This window comes from Hoplias malabaricus, chromosome Y (genome assembly GCF_029633855.1).
Source record: "Hoplias malabaricus isolate fHopMal1 chromosome Y, fHopMal1.hap1, whole genome shotgun sequence".
Lineage (NCBI taxonomy): Eukaryota > Metazoa > Chordata > Actinopteri > Characiformes > Erythrinidae > Hoplias > Hoplias malabaricus.
In genome coordinates, this window is record NC_089820.1 from 87897151 (window position 1) to 87904481 (window position 7331).

Sequence of the window (7331 nt, forward strand, 5' to 3'; positions counted from 1 at the left end):
TTTAGTACCTTAAAATTTGTAAACATGCATATTATTATATAACTGAATTCATAACATGCTCTAAAGCTTTTCATAATTTTATAACAAACAAACATCACTATTCACTCACACTGTGCAGTCTCCTATATATGTGACTATATCACGAGTAGGTGTGAGACCGGGTTGTAAGCTATCACTACCTCAGGATGTAAAGGTCTTCCATGTGTCTTAGCAAATTGCAAATAATTTAAATAAATGTTTTACAGTTACTGAAAGACATCTACGAAGAAATGTACTGCTTAAATTTTAATAGTTATTTTATTATTATTTTTTTACAGTATATTTGTATGTTAGCGTCTGCTAATGTTAGCTAGCATCCAGTTAAAATTTCTCATGTTTCACCTTAAACAGAGTGACAGTTATTTTCTGATGAAACAAGAACAAACAGTAACTGCTTCAGCATTTAAAAAAGAACTCCAAAACTCCAGTATTGTGCTTGTAAATATGGATTAACATTTAGTGCTAGTTTTGCTATGGCATATATATATATATATATATATATATATATATATATATATATACACACTGTGTGTGTTTTGAAAATAACATTCTGTTTGGTATTTAATATGCAGACTTTTAACTTTGGGAATTGTGTCAGTATAACAATTAATTTATGTTTTGTATTCTTTATTCCAGATTGCAAACATATGTTCCTGCACTTTTTTAAACTTCTGTTTTTTTTAACTTCCTGCTATATATATATATATATGTGTTGAAAAAAATGCATATTTGACAACACAAGAAACTGTATAAAACTTTATCTAGACAGTATAATAATTACATTAAGCAAGACCATAACGATTTCGCACAAATCACTAATATAAGCCTTTTAAAATTCTAGTCAACTGAATGGAGAAAAAACACACAGGGACGAAATATGAGCATCTGCAATATCTTCAGACCATTCAGCTATTTATTATAATGTTTGTAACAGCTATTTAATACTAAAATTTAATTCAAATCAAATCAAATTTTATTTATATAGCGCTTTTCACAACAAAAAGTCGTCACAAAGCAGCTTTACAGAGATCCGGGTCCAAGCCTCCTATGAGCAAGCCAGGGGCAACAGTGGCAAGGGAAAACTCCCTCAGCACACGAGGAAGAAACCTTGGAAGGAACCAAGACTCATACGGGGAACCCATCCTCCTCGGGTCCACACCGGAGACACAACAGAGAACAGAACAGAAGTAAAAGTGAAATGATGACAGATGAAGGGGTTATAGTAATGTAAATGTAGTATATTAGTGATGTATGAGTCTGAGGAAGGAGAAGGTGATCAGGGATTCTGTGTGATTTAAAAGTAGGTGCAGAGTTAATCTGAGGTAAAACAGCATGGCCAAGCATGATAGTGTAGATGAGACAAGGCCGGGATCTTGTACAGGATACACAGGGGCCTGGATCAGGGCAACACCTGGAGAGCAGCAGGACATTTCAAAGCATGAGAGAGAGACAGGAGAAAGAAAAGCAGACAAAGGGAACAAAAAAATACAGAGGTTAGTAGGGTCATGGTAAAGAATGGGCAAATTTGTCCTGCGAAAAAAGCTTCCACGGGTCAGGCAAGAGAACCCAGCGACAGACAGCGTGTTGGCGGTTACTAGAAAGCTAACTAAAAAAGCTGTAGCTATGGTAGTATGACAGGGTTAATACAGAACAGTGATAATTAACCTGATGCTGTGTATGGGGAAAAAAGCTTGTCCCATTTAGAGGTGGGGTGGTCATGGCTAGGTCCCAGAGGAGGTTTCAGAGCACCTGTAAGTCCAAAATCGATGACCAAAGGAGATTCACTGTGAATGTAGTCTTCTAAGACCAACCCACCCTTGAAACTTCTGTCAAAACTCAAGCAAACCATGAAGCAGACTCTGGAGAGATTCCAGAAGCAAAAGACCTTATCAGCAAAATCCAAAAAACAATAATGAAAGCAAAGACTGGCAAAATGCAAATGAAATAATGTCAAATAACTGTAAGGAGTATCTTATAAAAATAAACATAGCACAAAAAGTAAGGAAATTTGTGTTTGGTAGATTATTTTTTTTGTTGTAACAATGCTTATTGGCAGTATATCTCATACCGTTGGAAAGCCTGTTAATTTCCCCTTTAAACGGTGCCACATTTGTAAGGAACATGCATTTGTGGGATAAGCAGTAGAGCTGAGAATGTGGGTTGCGCCTCTTTAAAAGGTAAATGTGGCATCATTTAACAGGCTTTCCAACTGTATAAGATTTATTGCCCAGAAGCATTGTTACAACCAGGAAATAATCTACCAAACACAAATAACACAATTTTAAGAAATTTTTTGTAGAAATTTTTAAACAAAATTATATTTCTTAAAAAGTTTAGCTTTTTCTGTAAAGTTTCTGTAAATACAAGGGTGTGTTTAGTGTTGAGTGATATTTTTTTTAGAACTGTGGTCTAAACTACCTCCATGATAAAGTTTTTATAGCAAAGTTGTATAGTTAGTGTTCATTGTAAGTTGAACCAGAAAACTATCTTGCACTGAAATATTTTTAATATATTTACTGTATCATCTTTCAATAAGAATATAATTAATAAATATAATGTGTGTGTGTGTGTATTTATTTATTTTTTTTCCAAACAAGATATCAATCCAGAGGTGTCTTACACGAGGGGAAAAAAAATGTTGAACTGATGGAGGATGAATGCTGATGCAGCACCACAGACACTTGTGATAATGGGCATTGCAGCAGTGGTAATGGGCAGTCTTTGAATTTACCACAGCCTTCATGAAGCATTTTAGACAGCTGAAATTCGGTGTGGCTTTTTTGAATTTGTTCTGAAAAACGTGAGTTGGTGTTGTGGGCTGTGTGACAAGAAGTTTGTGCAGTCAACTAATACGTTGTGATTAGCAGCTATTGGATTCTGGATTTTTCAAGCCCCAAAGAGCAGAGGAGCGCGCGCCATGTCAGGTTGGTAACAGTCATTTTGTTTGAAGTTTGTGTTTTTTTTCTTTAGCCATCTCAAGTGAACAAAGTCATCAAAACTTTTTATTGCATTAGGCTTACTTTTCTAATGTTTGCTGCAGCTAGCCAACGTGTCATTATGATGAATAGCAAGTGTTCTAGTTAGCCTTTAACCCACATTATGTAATGTCTGAGCTAATAGCCAGGTCGTTAAATTTTGAAATTTGAATAATTACTTAGTCTACTTAAGAGGTTGAGAAGTAAAATGTTTCTATCATCACTTTAGAATGTGATCATATACTTTGATATATGAATCACGCTATATTATAGGGTAAGTGTACTTTTTAAGGCCACCAAAATCAGGTTTTCAGGTATGTTTAATAGATATTCTTCTGATTTCTATTTGACATCTGTGGGGAAAAGGCAAGGTCATTTGAAAATGTATGCATTTGTTTATGTACATGTTTAGAATATTAAATGGTGATATTTTTTGAAATATGTCAGAAGTGTGGTATGGACCTTATTGACAAAATAAAAATGTTGTTGATTAAGGAGGCCTTGACTTACACAGGGGTGTGATTATTTTCGTAACTGGGATTTTCTCTCAATAGAGTCAATTGTGTTGAATATAGATTCTTCTAAACTAGGTGCACTGGGATAGACACTTGACTCCCACAATACACACTCCAGCCACTAGGGGGGGTCTTACTTTTCTTGAGATCTTGAAGTGGAGTCTTTAAAGGGGAGGACCTCTGGTATTGGAGGCCAGATACCGGAGCGTCGTTTTGGATATATATAAGATGGTGGAAGTTTTGGGGCCGATTTTTCTCTAGTGCTCTGGAAACTGTTGCACCTCCAGATTACTACCTACCCTTTTGAATAATCTCTACATGCTTGGGCTGGTCGATCATGGAGTCAGCGCTTGGGTTCTTCGATGATCTTTGGGTAAGAAGAGTGAACCCTCCCGAGTTCTCATTTCATCACAATAGCTTTCAACACCTTATTTTCATATTGTGGTACTTGCAACACATAGCCTTTAGGCTAGGGACACTAGTTACCCTTCTTTCCTCTAGACAATTTCATGGTGAAAAGGGGTTGGCTAGTGGTACGTAGCAAGTGGGGGCTTGTCTTGATCTAATTGTTGGCTGTGTGATTGTAACTTGATAGTTTTGTGCTCTTCTGAGGTTAGTTGTTTGCTAAGGCTGTTAGCTGTTTGCTAAGGTGGGTATTGGATTGCAGAGTTGCTTGATTGTATACAGTCTAGACCTTTGGTAATTGGGTATGTTTGGTTGAGTTCTCAGAAAATCTGATTTGGTGGTGTTGCTTTGACTCAAAAATACCTGTTGGAAATTGTGGCCTACTTGGGGCTTCTTGAGTTGTATGTGTTCTTTCAGAAGTCCTATGAGAGGACTTGAGGTAAGGTGGCCAAAATTGTCAAGTACTTTTAGTTTTGTAGTCATACTTTAGTAGTATATATACTACACCTTCTGTCAAACACCTCTGTGAATGATTTATGACCCCATGATTTATGACCCCTGATTTATGACCCAGGTGACAGGTCAGTACAGGATGTCCTTATATGGGCTTCCCCTCACACCTACACCCCACCCCCTGACACCCTCACACCCCCCAACATGTTGGGGTGGTTGTGCTTGCATGTGGTATTTAAAATGACCCTGGTGGATTTCTATGGCTAAACGCTTTTTAAAATGTCTACAGTGTGTGTAAATCAGTCTCTTTTGAGAGAATCTACAGTTACACCAACTATTAGTTCTGAAACCAACGTTGCTTTTGCGCCAAGGAAGAAACGGCGTGGTAAAGCATTTGGTAGCAGCCCTCGCGAATATTTTAGGGGTGTTAAAATTAACCAGTTTGATTCTCGGGCTTATGACTGACAGGTCAGTACAGGATGCCCTTATATGGGTTTCCCCTCACACCCACACCACACCCCTGACACACCCACAGCCCCCATGTATATATAGTTAACTTGAATCCTGTGTTTGTGAGAAAGCCTATACCGACACTATTTGGAAGTCGCAATGGAGTCCTACATTCTCGGTAAGTGTTAAACTACAGATTTCTACCTAATTTTTTGTCAGAATTTCGGTGATATAATATTTTCTTACCCACTTAACAGGGTTTATCTTGTCTAGGTACATCTGAGTTAGAAACCATCCGTGCCATTAGGAGCATTGAAGGTTTATCACAACTTTGTGAAGGTATGACTCTGCTCTTTATTATTTTATGTGTCTTTTTTGATTTTAGTTGTTATTCATGAGATTATTTTTTCATTTCTTCAGAAACTGTGGATGCTACGGGGTATTTAAATCCTCTTGGTAGGTTGTCTGATACATCTTATAACTCATGGTGTTATATTTTGATTGTGTGGCGCAATAGTGTGTAATTTATATGTTCTCTGTAGTAGGGTTGACACGTTTGGTTGAAGAAACAAATCTCTTAACACCGCCAGGGTTTGAAGTTGTTCCCGGCACCTCTGCCGCTGTTGAACCATTGGATGCTACGTACGCCAGCAACGACCAAGCGCCGCAAACATTTACACCGTGTTTAACAAGCAGTCCTACCCGATCCAATCAAAGCGTCCCAAGGGACATCAGGGTGCCTGTTCCACAAGGAAAACGTGGTAGTTTTGGATCTGGTGGTGCTCAAACATCGCGCTCAAGTAGTGGTAAACGTCTTAGATTGGACGATATCCACAAATAAAACGGTAATAAAAACACAATTAAATATTATTTGTATTATTTATAACATGAGGTTTGTGTGTTAACGAGTGTTTCATTATTTGATCTGTTCATAGATTTGGACATTTTCGATCTGTCGGTGTATGAGGACTGTGTTGATCCTGGTCTGTGCGCCGCTGGATGGTCTGATGAGTTAATTAAAACATGGAATGATAACAGCTTTACAGTAAAGGAGGACAACGGTGCTGCTGTTGTGCCGAATGATGTGTTAAATGATGCTCTGATCGAACCTGGGGACTCTGTTACGGATGAAATAAAATCCAATCAAGATCACGAACAACAACAACAACAACAACAAAACCAGGTGGGGGGTTGTAATTGCGCTAACAACCCTGTTGAGCTTATAACGTTGATGAGACAGATGTCACAGGAGATCGCTAAAATCTCTATTGAACAGCGTAGGCAGGCTGCTTTAAACCGCAGGCGTGACAATATTATTCAGAAACAGGTTGAACGTATTGAAGCCTTGTGTAAAGAACAAACAGCTAATACCAATTTAGTTAAGGATATTCATGGTTTGTGTAAGAAACAGGTTGCGCACAGTGAAACAGCGTTAGAATTGTTGTATAAATTAAACAGACTTTTGCAGTTAAAAAAATCAACACGGATCCCTGTTGCAGGGCCGTCTTGTAGATAATAATAGTTAATATTATAATTGTTATTATTATTATTATTGTGTTAATAATATACTGTGGTTTTTTTTTCAAGTATGTGTTAAATAAATCAAATCATTAACGTACATTCAAAAGTAATAGCATTATTTTAAACCATTGACATTTAAAAACCAACAATTTGTGTATCGAAAACCAAATAGGTCTAAACAGTCATGGCATCTACAGATTTTGCGCGTGATGACCCAATATATGAAGCGTGGAAACAGTTGTCTCCGAGTGAAAAAATGGTGTGTCTTATGGACGAATGTGATATGGGTATTGAATCGCTTAGTAATAACCAGCAAGACGTAGACATACAAGACAGCAATAACAGTAACGCACATGGCTTATTACAAACTACACTGGACGAATGGTTGACAAACACTAGTCAAACATCACAAACACATCCGACAAATCCTTGTAATAATAACAATAGCTACAGCCAATCGACAGATTTTGCATGTGATGACCCAATATATGAAGCGTGGAAACAGTTGTCTCCGAGTGAAAAAATGCTTTGTCTTATGGACGAATGTGATACGGCTATTGAATCGTTTAGTAAAAATCAACAAGACATAGACATACAAGACAGCGATAACAGTAGTAACGCATATGGATTATTACAAACTACACCGGATGAATGGTTAACAAACACAAGACAAGCATCACATACACAACCGGTTAAGCGTTGTAGATATGATAGTAGTGGCGAACAATCAACAGATTTTGCATGTGATGACGCAACATATGATGCTTGGGGGCGGTTGTCTCCAAGTGAAAAACTACACTGTCTTATCGAAGAATGCGACATGGCTATAGCAGACCTAGAAAATGATATTCAAAATAATACACAACACATAAACAATGAACAAACAGGTAGCGGTGTGACAACACCTAGACATTCAGCATTTGACCCAACAGCTCCTAACTTTGGTTTATCTGACGGTAATATAGCAGAATTG

At 37.5% G+C, this 7331-nt stretch overlaps 1 long non-coding RNA gene across 1 annotated transcript; it reads left to right on the forward strand.

Moving 5' to 3' along the window:
- The first annotated feature begins 5063 nt into the window (after window positions 1–5063).
- On the forward strand, window positions 5064–5479 carry LOC136677931 (uncharacterized). Its single transcript, XR_010796444.1, has 3 exons — window positions 5064–5176; window positions 5258–5293; window positions 5380–5479. It is a non-coding gene; the product is annotated as an uncharacterized lncRNA (long non-coding RNA).
- Window positions 5480–7331: the final 1852 nt, after the last annotated feature.